The sequence below is a fragment of the Neopsephotus bourkii genome, unplaced genomic scaffold (assembly GCF_033783945.1).
Source record: "Neopsephotus bourkii isolate Nb327-2 ecotype Australia unplaced genomic scaffold, CSIRO-AGI_Nbou_v1 NB_934, whole genome shotgun sequence".
Classification (NCBI taxonomy): domain Eukaryota; kingdom Metazoa; phylum Chordata; class Aves; order Psittaciformes; family Psittacidae; genus Neopsephotus; species Neopsephotus bourkii.
Genome location: NW_026901428.1, coordinates 317,405 through 342,969, shown reverse-complemented (window position 1 = coordinate 342,969; position 25,565 = coordinate 317,405). Strand labels below are relative to the sequence as shown.

General features: G+C 40.1%; 1 protein-coding gene across 4 annotated transcripts in view; it reads left to right on the top strand.

Annotated features, from left to right (window-relative positions):
• The first annotated feature begins 432 nt into the window (after positions 1-432).
• HAPLN1 (hyaluronan and proteoglycan link protein 1) overlaps positions 433-25,565 on the top strand; it is a 64,067-nt gene continuing 38,934 nt past the window's right edge. For 2 of the 4 annotated variants that reach the window (XM_061357969.1, XM_061357966.1), the window contains exon 1: positions 433-742. The gene's annotated coding sequence lies outside the window, so the exon portion shown is untranslated. Of the gene's footprint in view, positions 743-17,843; positions 17,994-25,565 lie in introns of those variants that run through there. The other 2 variants (XM_061357968.1, XM_061357971.1) reach the window with 2 other exon arrangements.

The following is a 25,565-nucleotide window of genomic DNA, read 5'->3' as shown; positions in this document are numbered from 1 at the left end:
CCCCCCGCCGCTTTTCATGCATCACTTTCTCCCCATCTGAAAGCATATTCCCACCCTCAGAGTTAATGGTAGGGTGGGGGGTAAATAATGAGCAGCTGGGGGGAGGGAGGGGGGCTGGAGAGGAGCAGAGGCAATAAGGATCATGTTTCTCAGGGTGTTGCACACCCTAAATCTGTAAATCCAGTGATCCCTTCATGAGAAACACTATCACTTTCTTTCTTTCTTTTTTTTTTTTTTTTTTTTCTTTCTTTGAATTTTTTTTTTTTTTTTTTTCTTCGCCGCGTGTCGTTTTTAGCTCGGGACTTGTGTGCATTTTAAGAGGCTGTTTTAGGTGCGGATCTGGGAGGGCTGGACCTGAGGGGTGAGGACAGGGAGTTGGAGGGACAGGGCAGCGTGCTGGGTCGGAGTGGGTGTGTGTGAGAGAGAAACCGCGTGTGTGGGTTTATTTTTTCCTCTCATTCCTGGGGTCTGACTGGAAAGCACGTTGAGCTGTAATTAAGACATCTTGGAGGCGTACTTAACTCATGACGTGTTGCTTTTCTTTTCCTCACGGTGAGAAAGTGTCTCTCTCTTCCCTGAATCAGGTCCTCTGCCACCCAGAGCCACAAAGTCTTTCGGGACATAGGCACACACACACACTGACTTAAGGTGAGCACCAAAAACTTCCTCTGCACTTTGCTGTCCTCTGTTTCAAACTGCTGGAGAGTTCTGAGAGCATCTCAACTCAGGAGCTCTGTGCAAGGTAAAAACCAAATTATAACCAAACTTTTGGGAAAGGGTTTTTCTCCGTTATTTCTCTAAGCTGGATGTGGATCCAGTAACCAGTGCCTGTGGCATCAGCTCCAGGGCTGCACTAGAGGAATTTTCAAGCAATCTAAATTTGGCAGCTGAGGTGGGGGACAAGGACGAAAGACGGATTGAAACTGATTAACTTCAATGTGTTTGACTTTAATTGCTGTGTGTTACCAAAGGAGAGATCATATTGCAATTGCAGATTCTGTCTGAAAGACAAAAGTTGTCTACTGCTACTCTGTGGTTTCCTCCTATGGGATTCTGCATTTCATAGGGGTTCGTCTTTTCTGGGGGATTTCTCCATCCAGTCAGATGCTTTTAGAAGTTTTTAAGATGTAGGAAAAGGAGGACATTAGACAAAGCAAGAATTTCAAGGGCTGGAGTACGTTTTCATAAAGAAGTGACCATCCAGTTAGAAGTAAGACGATTTTAATAAGGTGTGATAAATTACATACTGATGTCATATTTGGCTATTTATTGTCAGGGAAAGCCTGAATAGCATTTGGCATTGATTTCTGTATCGTGTCCACTCACCAAGAAGATTTAGGATGCCACAGCATTTTGAATGTATAGCTGCTCACTAGCTGGTCCGTGGCTATCTTAACTGTATCATTTTACTGGCTGTTTGTTTTAGAGATTTGGGGTCAAATGCATATACAGCGGTCGTTCAAAATGTTTTTCGTGACAAAAATACTTGCATGGTACGTTTAGACATAAAGGGTTGGAAAGCATTTGTATGTTTGCATTAAGGAGGTTTCTTGCTGTTTGTATATCATTAGAAAGGGTGTTCATTACTGTTAGGGTATTTCAGGGAATATTTTCATGTATGCTGCTGTGTGATGTCATGTAACTGATACAAAACCTTTGGGAGACTCTGGAGACCTGGCAACATGCACAAGAGAATTGTGTAGGTTGCTAACAGCATTGACTTTGTATATATGGCTGGCAGGACTGTTCTAGTGCCTAAATGTGGAAAGAAGCATTCTGGAAAAATTCCTATTGTTTTTTTTGGGAAAACAGTGCATGATGTAGTAGTTGAAAACGTGGATGCAGTGAGGCTGTGTAACTATGGATACATACCCTGCCAATAAACACTGTTTCTAGAGAGAGTATTTTCAGCACGTGCAGAAACGTATCATAAACAGGAAAATTATTCTCAGCTCCCATGGAGAGGGAACCAGGAGTCAGCATTCTCATGCAGTGTGTCATGCAGAATGCTAGATCATTATGATGCAAAGAAACAGCTCATGCTTCCTTGGCTTTTCATACCAAATGGAGAGAGATCTTCAGCTGTGGAGTTGCTCCAGATGCATTATCTGAGACTGACCTGTGTGCACTTACCTGTATTAGGTCTATTGAAAAGGGGAAAGGGAAGAGGGAAGAATTTAGGAAGGAGCATAAAGAAAGAAAAAAAGATTCATTTGTGATAATTTTCAACATAACAGTTAAACCAAAATAGGAAAAATTTGCAGAGAGCAGATTTTTCAAGTTTAAAAAAAAAAAAAAAGTCAGTTTAAAAAAAAAAAAAAAAAAAGACACTGCTGGTCTGCACAGAAATTGTGCCAAAAGGCCTCTCTTCCTAACAAGATTCCTGAATGTAGAAGCAGAGTCTAATGAGAAAGAGGAAAAAACCCCTGTGTCATTAAGAAGAAAACTATTATCCACAGCAACATCATCTTCAGAGACATGATTGACAGTGTAAATCACAGCATAGCAACCTTTCATTTTGAACCTAACGGGTGCGGTTTCCTTTCAGTTTCAGTTAGCGTGGTTAAAACAACTAGCAGATACTAAAACCATCCTGTAGTAGTACAAAGACTTGAGGCTTGCAGAGGGAGATTTCACAAAATGGTGGAGGGTTTCTGTGGCATGCTGCAGTGCACTGTTGTTTTTACAGGTTGGAAATTGGTAAGAAGACCATTTTCTACTGCAGCTCCCTAGCTTCTCTGATATGCTGATATGTGACTAAAGATTTTTGTCCTCTGTTGGTCACAGTCTGCAGCCAAAAGGACTGTTATCAATACTTACTTAATGAAGTCACTTAACGTCATTGCCCCTCAGGAAAAATCTGGAAATAATATTGACCAACCTTTAAAAAGTGTTTTGATATCTTCAAGTGAACAGCGATTTTGCAATTGTTTTTGTTTAAAAATATTCAGAGGTTTCCAATTCACTGCAAGGATTAAAGTGTGAGAACTGAAATAAGTATTTTCTGCTTTTCATTTGCCTTTTCATTGAAGTAGCTAAACTGTCCTTGGAAGTTGCAATACTTTGCATTTCTGTTTTGTTGTAAACCTGACAGTTCATTTCATTACTGAAAACCCTCTGGAAGTGAAAAGCTTTGGGGGAAAAAAATTGATTTTCATGTGACAAGCTGCTGCTGTTGCTTGTGAGGAAGTATTAGACATTCTGTCTCTGCTGTTAGTAACTGTAGTGTACAGTACTGCACTTGAAAAGGCAGCTTGTAACTTGTAGCTTGTAACAAAATGTTCTTTGAGGTAAAAAAAAAAAAAAAAGTCTGAATATACTTAGGATTTCAATCAATGGTATTTAAGGAGGATTAGAGGAAACAGCTGGCTAAACAAATATTAGGTGTAGAGTGGATGCAGTGGTATAAATTAATAATGCAGTTCTTTATCGGCTGTATGAATCGGAGGCTTGTGGAGATAAGATGACCTAAACACGGTCGCTGTGTGCCACCTAGTGGATGTTGAGAAGAGTATCTCAGAAGGTTCTTTCAGAACATCTGCAACTAATCCAACCGCAACTTTATTGTAGGTGGTTAATTTTATCCGGTTTTACTATTAAAAACTATCATGTAGCTTCCCACCCCACCACGGATTATTAAGGGAGGTTCTTTTTGCTTTTTAGGTGCCTATTAGGTCCGATAAAAATCAGTTTTTATTTTATGTAATTTGCCACTAATATCTATTTCCAGAGACTTGTTAAATCATTCAATAACAAATCGCCACAAATTAATGCTTGGTTTGACATACTGAGCTGTTACTGTAAAAGTGAAGAGATTTCTGTACAAATATTGTGGCAGGAGCAGCTATATTCAGCAGTAAGGATTTTAAATCTCCTTACAAAACTCTTTATCACATAGGATGTGCTTTTGTTAAACCCACTTTTGTTTTCTCCCTGAATATTTTGTCAATGATAGGCATAGACAAAGAAAATGTCAAATTACTTCTGATGGGTAATAAAAGGTCATAAACCCTCTCCATCTTCCTTTTCTGTGCATGTCATTTATCTCCGCCTTCCTCAGACCTCACACACGCTTATTGCTTAGACTGTCCTTTCTCTCTATTAGGGAAGGGAAAATTGTTTTTGGTCCACTGGATTGTTTATTCAGTAGTAGGTGTTCAGGTGCTGTCAATTCTCATAGCCTTAAATATCCAATGAAATGACAGGGGTTTAAGCAGGCATACATCAATCTGGATATACTTTGTGACTGTTCTGTGCTATGTGACTGTCTTGCACGCTTTCACTTCCTCAGCTTTTTTTAAATTTCACCATCATCACAGCTTCCACTGTAGTCATTTCTTGGGCATTTAAACCATGTGATGAATCTATGGTTCTGATCCTACGCTTTTCAAGTGCTACAATGGCTACTGGAGCAAAGGAGTATTAAAATACTTGGCAAAGTCAAGCTTCCTGTGCTTTACTTCCGCCTGATTTTCATCACTACCTGAACAGTAAATCAGATGGCAGCATCACACTTAGCAGAACAATTTCTCATTCACTTAGCTTTGAAAACACTTTTTTTTTTTTTTTTTTAGTTTGTTTGTTTCCTTTTAATTAGTATGTCAGAATGGAAATCCTGAGCATAATAAGTGGCTCTGAAAACAAACATGTAAAACATGCATTAAGAAGTCACAGACTAATAATCTGCACTAACTATTTCGAAAACTTTTCTCAAGAGTCATATGAAATATTACCATAGGAGGTTGTTAACATGGTGCATGAGCTAATGACGAAAGTGAGAAGGAAATCTGTCTTTACATTAATCAGCCAAAGTTTACAAATGAAAGTCTAGGAAGGTAAAATACCACAGCAGCAAATGGGCTAATTGATTTGATGATGTACTTCATAGGTGGGTACCTTTCTTTTTAGCTCTGCCTGGCCTAGTATTGTGAATCACAAGATCTGCTAATGAATCAGACCTAAACTGTATTAATGAGAGTCTCTGCAAGGCTTTAGAGTCTCTCCTGGAACAAAGCTTTCCACTAGTGTCACTAGCACACAGTGTCACCACCATTTCCCAGAGCATGGCATATCAGATATTACAACAGAATCCACATCATTAATTGTTTGCCATAAGATAAATAAAATCATGAGACCAGAAGAATGTCCCTGGATATATGCTTCTTGCTTCAAAAAAATGTCATCTTGGCATTTGTCTAATAGCAGAAAACCATTATCTTGAGACAGCTTTCCATTAATAATGTCTCCTAATTACTTCAAATGCTTGCAGCCTACAAGGAACATATGGTCAATGGACACCGGTTAGTTTAGAAATGGTTTTTAGCAGAAATGCAAGTAGTTAAAACAAATGTTTCTAACTACTCCAGGGAAAAAAGAAGGAAAAGTTACTTAGTGGTAGCTCAGATTTGGGGTTCATCACTTTTGCTCATTTCTGTAGCAAGTAAATGTTTTATTTATTTATTTATTTATTTGTCAAGTTATTTTACACTGTTTATGTCATGATACTTAGTAACTCATCGTCTAAAGTGTATCAATAAGAATTAGTGCATTATGCCATGAGATACCTGTTATGATTGATATTTCTTTACATTCAGAATTCCTTTCCTACTGTAATGACTATACACATGGAGAAGAGGCAATCTGTGTGCATCTATGCATATTTGTATGCTTGATATGTAATTTTATTTTTTGGAAACGGGATTAAAAATCAGTTGTGTAAAAGGGCATGCTGCTGTTGATTTGCAGTTTTTAGGTTATACAGTCTATTATCCTCCATTGTTTTAAAACTGGTGATTCATTGTTTAGCTAGTTAGTAGCTCTCACTGCTTGGCACTTGCATCTTGGAAGATCATATGCTCAAAAGGCAGAGTACAGTACAACTGTGCTGTGAGATTCTGATCCAACAAAACAATATATAAGCAACTTTCCTTACATTAGTAATCGAGTAAAATCAATAGAAACACACACAGGGCTCAGTGAATAGAACTATCAGTCTATTTGCAGAAAGGCATTCAGAATACCACACATGGTTGATCAAAAAGCAGTACATAAAGGTCACAAGTACTCCAGTGGTGTCACTAAAGCCTTAAGTAAAACTGTGCACTTTACAAAGTGTAGAGGAGCCAAGACGGGCACCTATTGAATTTCTGTGTAGAGGTAGGAACATGTTTAATATAGAAAAAATCTTTTATTGCTAAAATAACTTCCCAACCTCTCCAATTGAAACTGAGTAACTACTCATCTTTTTATCAGTATTTGAGAAAAGTACATGCTGCGTTCCAAAATACCTATGTGGTGCTAGTTGGTTTTTTTTTCCATAAACATATTTTCAAGCAAAAGAAAAACTCAGCCCTGAGTCACGTACAAAAATACTGCCTACAAATTGGAAAAGCACACTGCATATCATCCTGTTTTATAATCTCTGTGAGGGCATTATTATGTAGCAGTAGGTGTGGTGGTTCTTTTACTGAAATTGCAGGGATGTGTGCTGCAGCTACAGCAGACCGTCGCGGTGCTGCCACCTTCTGATATATGCTGCTTATTGCCTAAGGTGATTTACTCCCATTTTCTAACACGTGAAAAACTGTCCATGCAGTAGTGAAGCTCTGTGGTTTTAACTTCGTGCATAACCTGAAAGATTAATGAGCACATTGCTATTTTCAGATAAACTATGTTTCCAGATTTCCAAATGTCTGAAACAAAATTTCAGGTTTCACTGAGACTTTGTAACTTGTTTAATAGGTTTAATTTTAGAGATTTAAAATCCGTGTACAAAGTGTGAGTCAGCTTTTATTAGCAAGTCAAGTAGGCAGGCAGATTTTTGTTTTTTGTTGTTCAGATGTTGCTGTATTTATTTGTTGACTAGCTTGTTTAGAATACATTTTCACTGATGTACTAGCTATGTTTGGACTTGATAATCTGAAAGGTCTTTTCCAACTGTACTAATTCAATGACTGTTTTTGTCTGGTTGTGCATGTTGTGGTCAGTCTTGGCACATATGTATCATGTCATGCTGTCTTCATATACTCTGGGGACTTAACAGTCATCTCTGTGAGCCAAGAACCAATGAGAGACAGTAAAGATGTTGATCGCTCAGACATTTTCTGGATTTTGTCCAGCTATAGCAGTGAATAGAGAGGATGTTAATTCAGCTGTTGTTACTGATAAAGATAACAACAGACTATTATCTTTTTACTCTTAAATATTGATTAAAAGGCTTGGTAAAGCAGACTATAATCTGGCTGAATTATACTGCAGATCTGTCCCCTCAAATGTTAATGCAAACAAGAAAAGACACAGAAGTCAGGCTTTTGCTAGAGAGGTAGGCTATCAACACTTTTGAGTGCCAGGGTAAGAGGCACCATTTACACAGGGCAAGAGTCATTTACACAGGAGCTGGTGTCTGATATGGCACACTAGTGTGACTTTTCTCTGTGCTAGTTCGAAGTTACCTGGTCCCTTACACCCCATGCATAAGGGAGCACATAGTAGGAAACAGATAGAAGCATGTGGCTGCTGCAAAGGTTATGTATCTTTCAACACCAATCCTTTCAGCCAGGGAAAAAACAGTTGCACTCCAGATGCAACATGCCGGTCTTATTCTTAGGATGTAAAATATAAAAAGCAGAAAAGAGCAGGTAGAAGTAGCATGTCTGTACAGAAGCCAAAGGTGCTGCAATTAAATAAACAGCAGTATGTCCTGGGAAATCCAGCAGGAAAAAATGCAGTTTCTAACCAAGAATCTCTCAGAACAGATGAAAAGAATAATAAAATATTTGTTGATGTGTCTGAATGGTTCTTTTTAAGGCCAATATCTGGCCTTTAGGCAATGAATGGGTTGTTGCATCCAGTTTCCAGGCATTTCATTCTGTTTTCCCCCATGAGCAGGCTAAGAGAAGAATGCAACTATTACATTTTTTCCAAAGCAACCTTCATATCTGACTGCATCTGCATTTTAATGTGTGTTCTATTCTGATCAAATCATACAATAAGAAAAGCTTTCAAATCTGGTAAGACATTCTCCAGTAGGATGGGAGAATGATAGTGGCATGTATAACATCTTCATAAGCAAGCTAGAAAGATTTTGTCTTGATAAAACTAGTGTGACATGTTTTCAAAACTGCTTAGGAAATTTATAGCTCACTGTGAAAACAAATGCACCTATCAAACAGGATTTTGCCAGGGTTAGTCAGTTTTGGTACTCCTCAATATTTTCATTAGTAACTTGCATAATGGAATAGAATATATGCTTAAGTTTTTAGAAAAAGCAGAAGAGGGAGAGATCAAATTATTTTGAAACTTATGCCTTGAAGTTAAAACATTCTTGCCTAGCTGAAGAAAAACCTGGAAAAAAAGTCTTTCAACAAATAGAATGTGGTAAACTGAGGCAGCAATAATATACAAAGATGAACATGTTGAAGGTCTTATTTGAGCTTGTTCTGATGCCAGGTACTACATTTTGAGAGCTGAGCAGACCAGCTAAAGAAAGTCATAAGGAAAATAATGATAGTTTAGGAAGAATGAGTTGGAAGAACCGTCTGGAAAACCTGATGTAGCCTAGCCTAGCCTAATAGTGAATACACTGAAGTTTATTCATAAAGGTATAATAGTCTTTAAACCAGAAAAAGGTGCTAAAAAGATAAAGTAATTCATTCATTCCCTATGTTCATAGCAGAAATGAGAAGTATTGGGTGCATATTGCAGGAAGAAAGACTGGAGAAAGAAATTACTAGAAGATGAGAAAGCTCAGGCATAGGTTGCCTGGAAAGCATGTGCAATCCCATTATTTAAGTTCTTAATACCATGCTAGACAAACTGTAAGTATAAGGGTGGTGACTTCTGGTTCTCTGTTGGGCAACTTTTCTACGATTGTATTGAATTTGATAGATTTTTATGGGAGGAATACTTTTGAAAATTATTACTTGCTTTGACATCTAAATAAGCAGAAGATTGTTTAATGACATCTAAGGAGGTTAATGAGATTTCACAGTTTGTGGTAATTCAAATATATGGTCGTTGCAGATACAATTGAGTCCAATATGGCTTCAAATCTCATTTGGGTAGATAGAGCTTGAGAATTACTTATTTTTAATCATGTACCACAGATCTGAGACAAAAGAAGTATCCTCAGCTGGATCACTGAATGATTCATTTTAGGTACCAAATGGATAGAAACTTTAGGTTTACTGTTTTTGTAGGAGTATAAAGCATCAAAATATGCAAGAACTATGAGATAATGTCACTTGAATATAACATTGTGTCGTGGTTTAACCCCAGCCAGACAGCTTTTCACTCGCTCCCCCCCTTCTTGCCCTCCCCTTATTCCCAGAGGGACGGAGAGGAGAATCAAAAAGAATGCAAATCCCATGGGTTGAGATAAGAACAGTTTAGTAACTAAGGTATAACACAAATCACTACTGCTACCACCAATAATAGTAATGATAAAGAAAGTAACAAGGGAAGAGAATACAGCACCTCATCACCAGGCGACCGATAACTCCCCCCCCCCCCAGCCCGACCAAGCACTGACCAATACCTCCTCCAACCCTGGAGTCCCCCAGCCCTTCCGGGTCACTCTCTGTTACATCCAGGGCATGACGTGCTGTGGTATGGAATACTTCTTTGGTCAGTTTGGGTGAGGTGTCCTGTCTCTGCTCCCTCCCAGCTTCCCTCCTCCCTGGCAGAGCATGAGGCCCACAAAGTCCTTGACCAAACCAAAACATCATTTTTATCAGCTCTGTTCCCAGCCCGAAAGTCCAAACACAGCACTGCACCAGCTACCAAGAAAGAAAAATGACTGCTACTGCTAAACCCAGGACACATTGCCAGGGAATAATGGTTGTGTATCAGAAACTTAAAGCTACCACATTTATGTACCACACTGTGAGAGTCAAGGGAAATCACAAACAGCCATGTCCAGACCAGGAAACACTGATCATGTGGGGTCGTATTGTGAAGGTGACTTATTTTGGTGCATTTGATGATTGATGCAGGTTCTATTATTCTATCTGAGGAATGTTGGTTCAGGACTGCACTGTTACTGAATTATTGCAATTTGTTTGTTTGGACTTGAGCCTTCTCCTGACATTATGTCAGGGAAACGTGACTTCTTATTTCTAGCTGATTATGAGCTTCAGCAAATCTATATTTCTGCGATTTGCAGTGTGCAAAACAGTCATCTTGGAAAACAGCCCTTATGTAGACAATGGTATTCATTAATTATTTTTTTATTACTCCAGAAACTGCCATAGAGCTATGATTTACAGGTTTTATGCTTTTATACATATATATGTATTAGTACTAACTGTCCACTTTATATTGAGTTTCTTACATAAAAGTTAAATAAAATCTTACATATGTAGTGTAATAAAGGAGAACACGTGGTGGAGGTCAAGAGCTCACCCTAACAGCTATATATAAAAAGAGGGAAATGGAGGTCTCCAATGTGGAAGAACATCATCTTTGAGTTCCTTTGACACCAAATTGCTAATTTATCATATTTCTTACATCAGGCTTAAATGTACCCTAAACTATGACCCAAAATCATTAGAAATCCAGAATCTTGGTTCAGTAAATTTTGTTTTCCTGTCTTCTAAGTCCACAGAAATGCTACCTCTTTTGGTAACAGCGTCAGAGTCCCATTGTGTCTATTTCAATGAACCTTACAGATAATCTTTGTAGTCTGGAAGAAAACCAGAAGCAAGAATATGCATCTTATTTGGCAATTAAAGTTTTGAAGTTCAGTTACAGTACAATGTGCAAATAAATATGGACAAAAGGAAAAATTAAACACTCTGCTAGTAAAAAGCTATAGCTTTTAATTCCCCTGTTTTTATGATGCATATCCTCATCTTAGGAAATCCTGCAGAACTGAAAAAAACTGTCCTTCTCTATAGACATGTACGTTTGTCCCAAACTTCAGTAAGGACAATATATAAGGAAAAAGGAAAAAACAAATGGGATTACTTCAAGGAGAATTCGGTTCATCTTTCTCTGTCATGGAAGCTTAGATACGGCAGATGACCTAGAAAGCAAAACATCTACTCTTGCAATTCTCACAACATTTTGTGGGTTTATTAGGTCATTAGTTTTAAGGTCATAATACTAGATAAGAGTTTTGACTCCCACTAAGAAAAGTTTTTTTTGGCCTATGTGCTTACAGTGGGAAGATTGAATATGTGAGCTGCAGAAGTAAATTAGAGAATCCTGACCACATTACTTCTCTTTATCACTGGCTTCAGAGGGACTGAAAGGGGCAGTCTCATCTCAGGGGGGGCACAGTGACATGAACTGGAGACAAGACACACAGAAATACCAAAATTTCTGTTTAAATGTAAGACTGTGAGGGTCTGTGGGCAGGGATACCTTACACTAAACCATGTCATCCAAGGCTCTGTCCAAAACTTGAACTCCACCAGGGATGGAGCATTCACAACTTCCCTGGGCAACCCATTTCAGTGCCTCACCACCCTCCCAATAAATAACTTCTTTATATCTAACCTAAACTTCCCGTGTTTGAGTTTTAACCCATTACTCTTTGTCCTATCACTACAGTCCCTAATGAAGAATCCCTCCCCAGCATTCCTATATGCCCCCTTCAGATATGAGGTCTCTGTGCAGCCTTCTCTTCTCCAGGCTGAAGAGCCCCAGCTTTCTCAGCCTATCTTCATATGGGAGGTGCTCCAGTGCCCTGATCATCCTCGTGGCCCTCCTCTGGACTTTTTCCAACAGTTCCATGTCCTTTTTATGTTGAGGACACCAGAACTGCACACAATATTCCAGGTGAGATCTCACAAGGGCAGAGTAGAGGGGCAGGATCACCTCCTTCGACCTGCTGGTCATGCTCCTTTTGATGCAGCCCAGGATACGGTTGGCTTTCTGGGCTGCAAGAGCACACTGAAGCGAGCGTACACTGAACTCATGTTCAGTTTCTCATCACCCAACACCCCCAAGTCCTTCTCCACAGGGCTGCTCTGAATCTCTTCTCTGACACAGACCTCAGCAACCTGCTCTGCCCACCCCTGCTATAAGCACAGGGGTTGGACTACATGGTGTCCAAAGGCCTCTTCCACCCTCAGCTGATCTCTGATTCTTTGTTTTTACAGTCAAATTCATACTTTGTCATATATCATCTAGAGTCACAATGCTGAAGAGAAAAAGAGTCATTGATTTTTGCTAAGAAGTGTAGCATGTTCTTTCTTGGCTGTTTGGCTATGCAAAAGTACAAGAATAAAGAAGGACAAGACACCACGAAATTATTCCAAACCTTCATTTTAGTACCTTTTTTCCCATGCCATTCAAGAAAAGAGGTAAAAGGTTAAAAGTAGTCGGAAAGAAAGAGTGAAAAATATCAAGACTTGCTTTTCCTCAAGCAAGAACAAAGAGGTGTGAGAAGGAAGCTTGCCACCACTGTGCATGGTAACTGCTGTTGTCAAATGCTGAACAGTCCTCTTAAAACTGTGTTTAGCTGAATCTAGAGAAGGAGGCAAAGAAAGTAAAGAAAACATCAGGCTCATTTACACTGTGTTTCCCAATTGACTCTTCAATTTTTTATCATGCAGTCCTTAATTGCTCTTGGCTTTGACCTTTAATGCAATTCTCCAGCACTAAGCTGATCAGCATCTCTAGATTGACTCAGGAAGATATGGGTACTTCATGGTTGCTTTAGTGCTAGAAGAGCCTTTCGAAGTGTCATCTTTCATCTCAAAATGACTTCAAATATAGTGTATTGCTTGTACAGTGAGGAATGAGCCAAGAGATTTGTTTGTGATGCTGACCTTTGCTTTACTTCTTACGAAATAAAATCAGAGTACGGAATAGGCAAAGGTCCTTAGTCACAAAATAGACTATTAGGGATAAGTTAGTACTTGCGGTTTCTTTATAATATAGTTTATCATGTCACTGCTGCAGGAATTTTAGTATGATTACAAGTCAGGCAACTCTATTGAAAAGCTGGTGACCAGCACCTTATTGCCTCTAACTCCCTGCCGCTAAGACTAAGAATTTCTCGGTGCATAAAGAAGTGCCTACAAAGGACTTACAGGGAATCATTATTGCCATCTTAACTCCTTGCCATTTGAAGGGAAGAACTGTGGTTGTTGCACTAGCAGAAAGTGTGACACAGTGTCAGTTTGAGATTCAGGCATTTGAAAATAGGTATTAATTACTATCTTTTAATTATATATTACTTGCAATAGGGAACAAAGTATTATTGAGTAGTTAAAACATTTTACTGTCACTTGAGAAGCACAGTTTCAGTTCCGTGCTCAGACTTAAATCCCTGCATGACCTCCACTTAGTTGGGAGCTCTTAGTCCTTCATTCCCCCATCTATAAAAATAAGATGATAAAACTTCCCCTCTTAACAGGGGTAGTATGAAGATACAGATATTCATGTATGCAACCTCAACAATTTATCAGCTAGTAGTATAGTGCCACTTACAACATGTGGCTGTGCAACCAGTTCCGTCAAGCAAAGCATATTATTACCTTCAACTCAGTTCTATGTGTAATTCTTCTTTGACACTATCCCAGAAACAGTGTGTATCTGCCTTCATGCAAGCCAATCTAATCCTGACTATCTCCAATGGCTTTAGGGGGGATTATAATGTAGGAAACCCAGAAGAACTTCTTGGAGTTCCTCATCTATATCATTGGTCATTGGTCAAGTTCCTCATCTTTATCATTGATCATTGCTCAGTTGATATTACATCATTGTTTTTATGCTAGACTCATGGTTCCAAAGGGATTTGTGAGCTTCCAAGCAATTCTAAATCACAGCAAGATAGTCACTGTGTCCAAAACAACAATTCCTCTAGAAGCCAGAATAGTTCTCAGCACTCACATTGCTTGGGGCTGTCATCTACTTAAGTACTTCAAATAGTCATGATTCTGAATGCAGAAGAGCTGCCTGCATGCTAAAAGAGTATGGGAAAGTAAGAAGATGAAAATGAGAGTCAATAGGTAAAGAAATGAGGTAGCCTGAGAGTACTGGGAATTGAGTAGTTTAAAAGAAAGTCTTCTGCCTTAGAAACTTTTCAACTGGCTTCTAGAAAAATACAACAAACTATACAGAATAGCTGTGTAAACAATAATAACAAAAATAGAAAAAAACCCAAACCTACATACATATACTTATCAAAGTTAAAACTAAAAAATGTAAGTATAGCAATGAAAATTATATATGAAAATCTGTACCTTTTTCAGTGCTTACCCCCATTAGTCACCTTGCTTAATATACATTGTATGTCAATGCTGAACATTTACTTTATGAAGATGTAAATGTCTACACAAGCAGAAGGCCAAGGCAAATCTGGTCAAAATGCTTTGAGCAATAAGGTTATTGTTCCATATGAAGAAGACAAAAAAGAAAGTTCTAGCTCATGTTTTGTTCCAGCTAGGCATGTAACTTTCCATTGTTTACTTTTCGAAGGGTTAATACAGCAGCCTGAAAAATGTTAAATCATTACAGTAAAGATTGCATATGCTAATGTCTTCTGGCTCATTGACTCACAGGCCAATAATACTCCTTTTGATTTTCTGACTTTGTTTTCATTTTAAGTATGTATAGCTTCTGAAATGATTAATTTATAAATTTATAAACTTAATAGAAATGCTTTTTTTCTTACAGCATATTCAAATCAGGTAAAATTATTTCATATGCTGGCCAACAATGTCATCTGTCATGTCAATGTGTCTTATATGAAATCTTTGGGTTAGTTAGATTTCCACTGTTGTAAAGATTTTACTCTTCCACTTGCTGAAAGAAGGAGTCAGTTCATAAAATCACAGGTAGTTTGGGTTGGAAGAGAGATAAAATCTCATCTCGTTCCAACCCCCTGCCACAGGCAAGTTCTTTCTGCTTGCTATGCCATGGCAGAGGAAGGAACTGCACCGTATTGCTCACTGAGCAGCAAGTGTGAGGCCATTTGCTGCAAATACCTTTTATTTCTTGTCTGAATAATATATGGAAAATGTTTCTTACAAAATTTTATTTAAAGGTAAGTAAATAATAAATGAATCGTGAAAGTGATGAAGAGTTATAAAGAAATAAATCAGCTAAAGTAGAAATACTGTTTCTGAATTCAGAGCACATAATGAAAGTCTATGTTGTAGTCAAGGTGCTATTTATAGCTTATACATTCAGAGTTTACACTAGAAATGAGTTTATAATGGAAAGTATGTCAGGTTATGAATGTGCCAGTATCTTTCTTTCCAACAAAATCTAATTTGAGACATTTAAACAGAGGTGTTTGGAGTAGAGGTCTAATGTTGAAGGCTTTTTTTTCCTTGACCAACTTGAAATCCTTCATAAAATATGTGTGCCAGTCCTTTTATAGTAAAATGAAGGTATTTTCTTGGCTCTTAAATAGCATCTGGCTTTACAGCCTTTGATGTCCTATTTGTAAAGTACAGTAAAATACACTAGCTCACACAGTAACTGTGTGCACATGCGAGGCACATTCTCAGTTCCATCTCTGATTTTGGCTTTGTATTTCCACTCTCACTCTGTTTCCAAGAGATGCAATCTGTTGCAACCACCCTCTGCTTTGTGCAGGATGGTCTGTTGATGACGATTTGTGGGTATGATTGTTAGACTTGACTCGTTTTCTACTCCTGTTCTCCCACTTATTTCAGCAGGGAGCCTGCAGTCTTTCCTGCAGTTGCACTTTTGCCCTTACTGCCGAAGTCTAGACTACAATCTATTTTGCTTAGTATAGCGTTTGTATATTTAATGTTGCATTAACAGCTGAGGAAGAGCCGTATTCCCTTGTGTGACCCATGTAAAGCACACCTCAAATTGCACTCTCAGTCAGATGCTCAGCCAAGAAGCGTTCCTCTCCTCTCCCCCAGCTCCTCATCCACATTCTTGGAGAAAAGAAGAAAAACATTGCTCCTGCAATTGCTCTTCCCTTCCCAAAGAAGAGAAAGTATCACATTTCTTGAATTGTTTTTCCCTACAGCACATCTGAGACACTCTGACTCCCTGCGAGTAAAATTCCTCTGGTATCTAATGGCAGGAACTGTTCCATCTTGACACCAACAAAGATCAAAGCTAAATGCTGCAAGTTAGCCTAGAAGTGCAAGGAAAATCACCCTTGCTCTACATTTATATAAAATAGATCCATGACTATACCTCAAAGGATGTGTCATGTAAATTTCAGATGAAAATAGCACACGTGAAAGGCATTAATTCTATGTAGTATAATCTTTTAGTGGCATGTAGGAGGTGCAAAATTGGTCTTCATTAAATGGAGGCTTTATATGCATGCTTTTATGTCTATGTCAGATTTAATTAGAACAATGACCTGATTTTTAAGAAATAGATTTCTAGTGTCTACTGCATTTCTAGTGAGACTAGACTATTATAAAGGTAATTTGTTATATTTATGCTTTTCAGATTATTTCATTTTGAGGCTCATGAAAACAGTTTTTAAATAGTCATCATGGATTTCCTTCGTGAGCGAAGATTTGGGAAGGTTTTTACCCATGCTTACTACAAGCACGCTGATGACTAAAATTCTCACACTGACCAAAACCCAGGGTTATTTCATAAGATTATTATCATGTGTCAGCCTATTAAACCATGGTTTTTTTTAAGCGCTTTTGCTAATTTCAGTGGCATTTTCTTTACTATTTTATGATATAATACTAGCTATGGTGCCTAATATGACAAATGTGAGAATGTTAAAATAACTGTGGTATATGAGTAACCCATTTTAGAAACAGATTAACCATTACACTGTGGTGTGAATGAAGGAGGGATGGGCATGGAGGTTGCATCTGCAACCTGCTCAAGTCCATTGTGAGTTTCCAGTCTCAGAGAACAGCAAGTTAATAGTTTGTGAATAAGTATTGACTATCTGCCTGGGATCCATAACAACTGTGTAAGTAGTCATTCTTTTTTTCAGAGCAGATAATAATGTGTTTTGATGCCTTGGGAGTAAAAAAGAGAGACAAATTATTTTATTGAAGATTTTGTGTTTGGCAATTTCCTTCTCTCAAGTATACATATCTAGAAAAAGGATGACAAAATTCCTGCATGCTGATTTATTTTAGCAGCTTTTACTGGTGCAGTCATGTCAGCCAAAAGCATATCTTGTTTTATCAGAATATGTTCAGCAGCCAAAGTTTGAGTAGTCATCCATAGGTGCATGTATATACTCGTGCATGTACATATACAATGCTAGGCGTATGTAAATATGGGTACATATATATGTAGCATTGTATGTGTACAATGGGTGACCTAAGATGGTTTTCACCCTTTTTTCCTCTTGTGGCTCAGGCAGAGGATCTGCCCTTCAGTTCACAACAGTAGCAGCTACTACAGCAGCAGATACCCCAACATGGCCAAAATAGGGGCAAGTAGTTGGGCTGGCTCCAGCATCCAAACCATAGTGTTTCTGCAAGGCAGCCATAGGCACAGGACAGTAGGACTCAGGGTCTGTAGTTCCTACAGAAGTCACTTGTCCACAGTGTCATGTAGACTGCAGCACTGATGCAGCTGCACAAATGTAAGAAACCTGTGCATTCTATGAGTCCGCTTTCCTCACCAGCTGATATCAGTTATGCTCTTGAAGGCTTTTTTCCTGTACAGTTATGCCCTTGAAGGTTTGTTTCCTTTACAGTTATGCCTGCAGTGGGACTGGCTGTCAGCATTGCTCTACCTGTTCAGCTACATCAACAAACCTTCTCCAGTGTAGATTGAACCTAATTAGGGATTAGCACAGCTCCCAGTCTCTTGTTTGGTAGCCCTCAGGCTGTAAGGTGGAGCTCTGCTAGGGCTGGTTCACTGAAGCCTTCACAGGGATAGGTTTGGGTGTTTGGGGCTTTTTTTATAACCCCTGCTGTCTGACTCTTTAAAAAGTCTGCCCTGGCAAAACAGCCTGGAGAATGGCATTTAACCTGTGAGTCCTGAATTTGGATGTAAATGAATCTGTGCATTTGACCTGTGAGAAAGAAACTGAGCTGATCCTACAAGACTGAAACGACTGGGTAAGTGAGAGATCCTAGAACATCATCCCATGCCCTGCATGCTCTTCAGTTTATGTAGCTTGGGAAAATTTTATAAGTCACTGAGATGAAAGCTGGCTTAAGTAGAACCCAGTTATCAGTTAGCTTATTTGATAGTTTATAGTCCTAGTTGAAAATGACAGCCCTAACTTGTAAAAGTAATGAGGAAGTGGTAAACCTTGTTGATGTTTGGTACAGATCTCTCATGGACTGACAAACACTGAAGGCGGGTGATATTACATGCTGTATGGAGAAAAATTACAATTGTTCTGTATTACATAGAATTCTGTAGTACAGACTATGGCTTCTGAGCAGAAATGAGCAGAAATAACGATTTTCCAGGGCAATCTTTAGTAGCTCCTTCTGTTTTCTTCTCTTCCCTGTGGAGCAGTGGGCTCAACAACCCTAGCCATTAGCACACCAAAGGGAAAACCAATCCTTCTTCCACTAGCAGCACTTTGTGGCAGGGCATCTCCACTCAGACCGTTTTGGAGAGGACTAATGCATTGTTTCTCTTGCTTTTCAGTTCTTCACCCCAGGCCATCACTTTAAAACCCCTCTATGCAATGAGAGGAGCTAACTATGGAAATTTTCCTGTTGTTCTTACAGTTTGTCACTCGTACTTGAAAGTATCAGTGAAGCTTCAGTAACAAAAAAAAAAAAAGCATAAGAAGGGCTGTACTGTGTCAAGACAAAAATCAACCTTAACCAGTGTGAAACGATCACCTGCAGTAATTGCTTAGGAAAAGGATATATATTAAAAAAAGGGGCAGGAATAGTGCAGACCTTCTCTGGCTCATATTTACTATATCTTTGCAAGAGATCTCTTTCTGAGCATATGACTGTTCCTAAGCACAGCTTTCACTTCAAATGTGAGGATGTGGATTGGGTAACACTGGTTGGAAGGTGTTCAATGCCTTGACAAGTGCTACTTGAGAACTGGGAATTAGTCTGTGAAGTTGAATAGCCTGAATAATCCCAAGGACATTAAAGCACAAACAAAAGCCTTGCATTTATTCTGAGTGACTGTAGAAATGCTGATCCATCTAATTAACTTGGTTGAGTGGCACTTGCAAAAAGTATGTGAATCCTATCAGTTTGTCATTTATTGAAACTGGATATCTGTCGTGGTTTAACCAATGCCAGGCAGCTTGTCCACTCACTCCCCGACCACCTTCTTGCCCTCCCCTATTCTCGGAGGGACGGAGAGGAGAATCATAAAGAATGCAATCCCACAGGTTGAGATAAGAACAGTTTAGTAACTAAGGTATAACACAAATCACTACTGCTGCCACCAATAATAGTAATGATAAAGGAAATAACAAGGGAAGAGAATACAACACCCCATCACCAGCCGACCGATAACTCGCCCCCCAGCCCGACCAAGCACCGACCGATACCTCCTCCAACCCTGCAGTCCACTCTAGCCCCTTCCGGGTCCCTCCCCAGTTACATCCTGGGCATGACGTGCTGTGGTATGGAATACCTCTTTGGTCAGTTTGGGTCAGGTGTCCTGTCTCTGCTTCCTCCCGGCTTCCCTCCTCCCTGGCAGAGCATGAGGCCCACAAAGTCCTTGGCCAAACCAAAACATCATTTTTATCAGCTCTGTTCCCAGCTGAAAGTCAAAACACAGCACTGCACCAGCTACCAAGAAAGAGAAAAATGACTGCTACTGCTAAACCCAGGACATTATCCACCCCTTATTCCATACCATTCACGTCATGCTCAGATCCCACATTTTCAATATACCATCACTCTTATCTAAGTGCACTCTCATCGTAGTGCATGGACCAGTCCCTATAAAGCTGCTGAGTCCATCTGGTCCATGATGTCAGGCTCCATCTCTTGTAACAGTCTTTCAGAGCACGAGAGGCTATGTGCAGTGCTCACACACATGAATAACATGGGCAATAGTGTCCATTGCTAAGTCCACCCCTCGATCATGAGTCCATCTCGATGTTGCATCTCTGCTCTGTTGGCCTTAAGGGTCATGGGCCCACCAGGCTCAAAATAATTCACTGTCCCCTCCAGCAGTTTCTGCAGCTTGTTGCTGGGGACTCCACACAGCTGCCTTCCATCTCCAATGCTTCTAAAGCGCTGGAGGAGCCCAGTGGACTAGATACTTGCCCATACTGTCCCACACGCCCTGCCACTCATGGCTGTCCAGCCTTGGGGAAAAACTCTTGGTCCTCCCATATCGTTGTCTAACCCCAGACAAGACCCAAACCTGACTCTGCTTAAATTTTGGGATCAGACAAAATGGTGGTGGGTAAAACACACTCTGTGTGTGTGCCAACATGCTGATCCCCACCACAGTCAGCAGGCAGGTCCCAAGGATACCCAAAGGCCATTCAAAACCTTCAGAACTCTCAAGCGATGCTGCTGTACTTGTCACTGGGGCTGGTGTAGCTGCTGTGCTTGCCGGCTCTCCCACCACCAGCTTCTCTTTCCCTGAGTCCAGCTCTTCCTCCTCTGCCTTGCTGGGAAATGCTGCGGGGTCTCCTGCGTCCTCCTGGGGCTCGGCGGGCGGCTTCCGGGGAATGCTCTCGGCCGTCGCGGGGCTGGGCTCGGCCGCGGGGCTCGGCTCCTCTGCGGTGCTCGGCTCCTCTGCGGGGCTCGGCTCCTCCGCCGCCTTCTCCCGCTGCTCGGCAGCCGCCTCCTCCCGCTCCTCGACCGCCCCGACCTCCTCCACCGGCAGCCGCTCCCTGCCGGCCTCCGGTCCCGCTCCCGCTTGGTCCCCGGGGCCGCTCTCCCGGGCCGCTTCAGCAGCCGCCGGCTCCCGGGGCCGCCCCCCCTCGGCTTCCCAGAGCCTCACGCAGACGGAGGCGAGGGCGAGGGCCAGGACGGTGAGGAGCAGCCGGACGGCCAGGGACCAGTCCACGGCCACGTCCGTCCCGCCCTGCTGCTGGAGCCCGCCCGTATTACAAGTCATTGCCATAAAGTACAGTGAGACAGGAACCTTAGCCCAAGCCCCACACTTGATAAACACTAACACAGCAAATACCGGCTCTAAGTAAGTTACAACATTCTGAAGCTGTGAGATCAAGAGGAACAACTCTGAGAGCCAATAAATCAGCATTGTGACGAGTGACTATTAATCCGGTCAGATCTGTCGTTATCTCAACCCCTCGTGCCCCAGGTTGGGCGCCAAAAAGAACTGTCGTGGTTTAACACAGCCAGACAGCTTGTTACCCACTCCCCCCCTTCTTGCCCTCCCCCTACTCTTGGAGGGACGGAGAGGAGAATCAAAAAGAATGCAACTCCCACGGGTTGAGATAAGAACAGTTTAGTAACTAAGGTATAACACAAATCACTACTGCTACCACCAATAATAGTAATGATAAAGGAAATAACAAGGGAAGAGAATACAACACCCCATCACCAGGCGACTGATAAATTGCCCCCTCAGCCCGACCAAGCACCGACCGATACCTCCTCCAACCCTGCAGTCCACTCTAGCCCCTTCCGGGTAACTCCCAGTTACATCCTGGGCATGACGTGCTGTGGTATGGAATACCTCTTTGGTCAGTTTGGGTCAGGTGTCCTGTCTCTGCTTCCTCCCAGCTTCCCTCCTCCCTGGCAGAGCATGAGGCCCACAAAGTCCTTGGCCAAACCAAAACATCATTGTTTTTCAGCTCTGTTCCCAGCTGAAAGTCAAAACACAGCACTGCACCAGCTACCAAGAAAGAGAAAAATGACTTCCACTGCTACACCCAGGACAATATCCTACTTGTATATCTTTGAAACCGCACTCATTTTCAGCCTACCAGTGTTGGTGATATTATTGACTAAGCAAGGATGTGCCCTTTTCTGTCATAATCCAAATCGATATCCTCAGTCATTCTTCTTAGTGGTCCCAACTGGAAATGAAACTGCCGTTTTCTTTTATCTTTATGTCATCTTAAATCTAAAAAGCATCACAACTAAAATGCATTGTGAAAAAGTTGCATTGCCCTACCACACCTCTGGAACATGAGAGAGCTATCTTCTTCATGTTTTGCACATAAACACAGCAGCAGACAGAGCCAAACCTTCCATATGACTAAGCATTGCAAAAGCCAGGCCATTAAGCCAGCTGCATGTTTCTCCATTTCATTTGCAGATGTTTAATGACTGGTATCAGGGACAACAGCATGGTTCTGTAACACATAGAGTCTGCTTGGGAAATCACAGGAGTCAGATACTAAGTCAGAATATTAACAGCTGCTTTGAGACTTCTCTCATAAGAAGACCCAGTTTAACTAACAAGAAATTAACTAAACACTCATACATTTTCCCAGTGCTCTCAGTCTTGAGGTATTGCAGTGAAAAGATATTGAAGAAAAGCAGGGGAAAACTTGGTACAAGTAGACATCTGCATGCTTGTGTGTATACATGTGATTAACTTCATGTATACATGTGGTTCAAGGCCAGGCTGGATGATGCTTGCAGCAACCTGGTCTAGTGGAAGGTGTGCCTCCCTGTGTCAGGGGGTTGGAACTGGATGAGCTTTAAGGTCCCTTTCAACCCAAACCAGTCTGTGATTCTATGATTCTATGAACTAAGACATTGTGTGTCAGCACATGAAAGTGTGCTGTATTTGTAAGTGGACCCCTAACAAAGAAGTCCATTTCTGTTCTGGATACTGATATGTCTCATTGCAGAATTTGAGAGCTCCTTTTAACTCTAAATATTTTCACTTTCACAATACCCTCTGAGAAACACTTTTCTGGGTTTACTGTTACACTGCGTCACAGAGAGTAAGCTAAGATGTCTCAAACCAATCCTCCCACCACTTCCACCCCTCTCCAAGGTCCCAAATGAAAAGTAGAAAGGGTAGAGTTGAACTCATGTCCCCCAGAGTATTAATTTATGCCTTAACCTCTAGACCTTCCTCCTCTTAAGAATAACTGATCTCAGTAGAAAGTATGTTTTGCCATTGATTGCTGATTAATTCAATTAAATGATTGTTGAAAAAAATATGCTTTTATAAGTGATCCCCATATGGCTTTGATCTGACTGTACCCTCAGATAATTCTTCATGACCAAATTCCCAAAGAAAACTTATATATCATTGCAGTAAGAAGCAGATGTTTGATGTAAAAATGAAGTGTTTACCTTATTAGAAATAATGATTCAATGGGTACTTGCACTGCCAATGTGTAATAGCAATTTTAAAAATATGCAGAGCATTATATCACTGTTATTATTTCTTGAGGAAACTGAGTGGCTTGGTAAAGTCATTCTCAATGACACTGAGAGCACCAACACTGCAATTCTCAGACCACAAAAAAGATGGAGGCCAGGACTAAGCACTCATGGTTGGCTGGACAAGGAGTCCCATTTTATGCTTTGCATCAGGATCCATGCCAAAAATGGTATACTGCTTATGATTCCTTACAACAGGCTGGCACCAGGCTCTCACTCAGTAAGTCTGGCAGTGCATCTGTTCTCTCACATAGTGGGATTCTTCAAGGATGTGAAAGCACTCTTAATGTTTTTAATTTTTATTTTTATGTTGCTGGTACAGTCAGCTTAGCTGGGGAGAAGGAACGAGAACTTCACTGAATTAAATGTGGGGTATTCAGAGATGTGGCACCTCCCTTACCTAAACATATAGGATCTGGCCTATTTGCATGTCTCGGGGGATTACCATTACATGGACTGTTTCGTAACTTTACCATTCCCATAAATTTCAAAATATTTCTAAAGCAAAAAGTGTAAGACTAATTTTTAAATTGTGATTAGATCATTTGCTTGAGTGACATCAAAAAGTTTGAAGGAGCTTAGAAAGCTGTTGTCTACAATGACAGAATTTCCACATACAGTATTGGCATATGATTTTTTCTGTCTTCTCTTGAATTCATTCCTTTCTTGCAATATTTAAAAAAAAAAAAAAAAAAAAAAAAAAGGCTTTCTTTTCCTTATAGAGAAGTTGTGTTTGGGCCTCGTTTTGATTTTAATATGTAATAACAGCTTTGCCAATAAGTTTACCCTTGTACTTGTTGGAAACTGGGAAAGACTTGGGTCACTTAAATGCATCTTCTCATCTGATTCAAAACATTGGCTGTTTTTAGGAGGCTGAGAGCACAGGAGGACTTTTTGGGAAAACACAGCATTTGTTGTAGGATGAATGAGCAGAGAAAACTATTAAATTAGGCTAGGATTTAGAGAATTTGGCTAGGATTTAGAGGATTTGTTTCTTGTCACCCTGGGTCCTGCTGTGGCACATCTTATGGCCAAGAAACAGAAGTGCTGCTCTGATGCTCACTAACCTCAACACTGCCAGTGTGAGCTAACAGTCTTAGAGTATCCATCACCAAATGTCTCAATCTAATACCAATTAATGAATTAAATGTCAGAATGTCCACTAACTGGAATGGGCTTTCAGAAAAAGTTTTTGCTTTTTCACTGTACACAAAACCCTCCAAAATTCTGCCCCCAACTGCTTAGAAGTGGTCTTAAACAGTCAGTTTAAAACCATGAAATCTAGCACTGCAGTCCTAGAAAGGCAATTCAAATTCCCAAAGACATCAATTATAATAATAATTAATAACAAAATTTTTATTTAATATTATAAACAGGTCAAAGGAACAGTTTGTAAGAACCTACTTTGTCTACTAATATATCATATATGAGATTTTCTTTTTAAAGATCCAAAGAAGATAGTAATCTAGTTTTCATTCACCTTTGGCAGGGAAACAGACTACTAGAAACTTAAGTCATTTATGTCCCTGTAAAAATCCAAGCATTCAAAAAAACCTGGCAGAACTGAACACATCCATAGGGTAAAGGTTAAAGAAGCTGATAAAAAACTCCGTCAAAACTTTCCAAAGTAAATGGCCTTGCAGAAGTTATGCAGGCAACTAGGAAGTATATCTGCAACCAAGAAAGCACCTTGAAGAAGTGTTAGTGATAGGAAGGGACCTGGGCTTGAAAAAACTAGCTTTATAAATATGACCTAGAGGCAAGAAAAATGACGGAGAGAGATCAGGTTTTCTTAATGACTTCCAGTGACCTCCAGGCTTGTAAGCTTAAGTCTAAAAGAGGCTTTTTGATGAAGCACAATCTGGCTGGAGAGCCAGCTCTGAAGCTGGACTGCAGAAGTTATTTGAAGACCACTAATATGTGTGGTGATTCAAGTAAATACTTTCTGTAAATGAAAGGACTGCAAGCAAGTGGATCTGCTTTGTAAAACAAAGAATAGAATTATCTTTCTATGGTGTCACGTTACATGTTATCAGAGAACATCCCATTGGCATACTTGAAGCAAAAACATCCACATTCCTGAAATAAAGACATACTTATGTAGTCCATTATAAAGAAAAAGAAAGAAAACTGCTCAAAGGACTGAGTGACCAACAATGACAGACCTTAACTGAAACACGTTTGCCATATCCTTTTTTGCATTAAACCTAGAGTACCAAATTTTCTAACTTCTAGTCATAAAGCTAGTCCTGACCTTGGCTATACTCTATGAATAATGACAAAAGGATTGTTACCATTGTTACCCTGTGTATCTGGAATAGATCTAGTGTTTAAGACAAGGCAGACACTTCAAAGGCTGTAAAGATA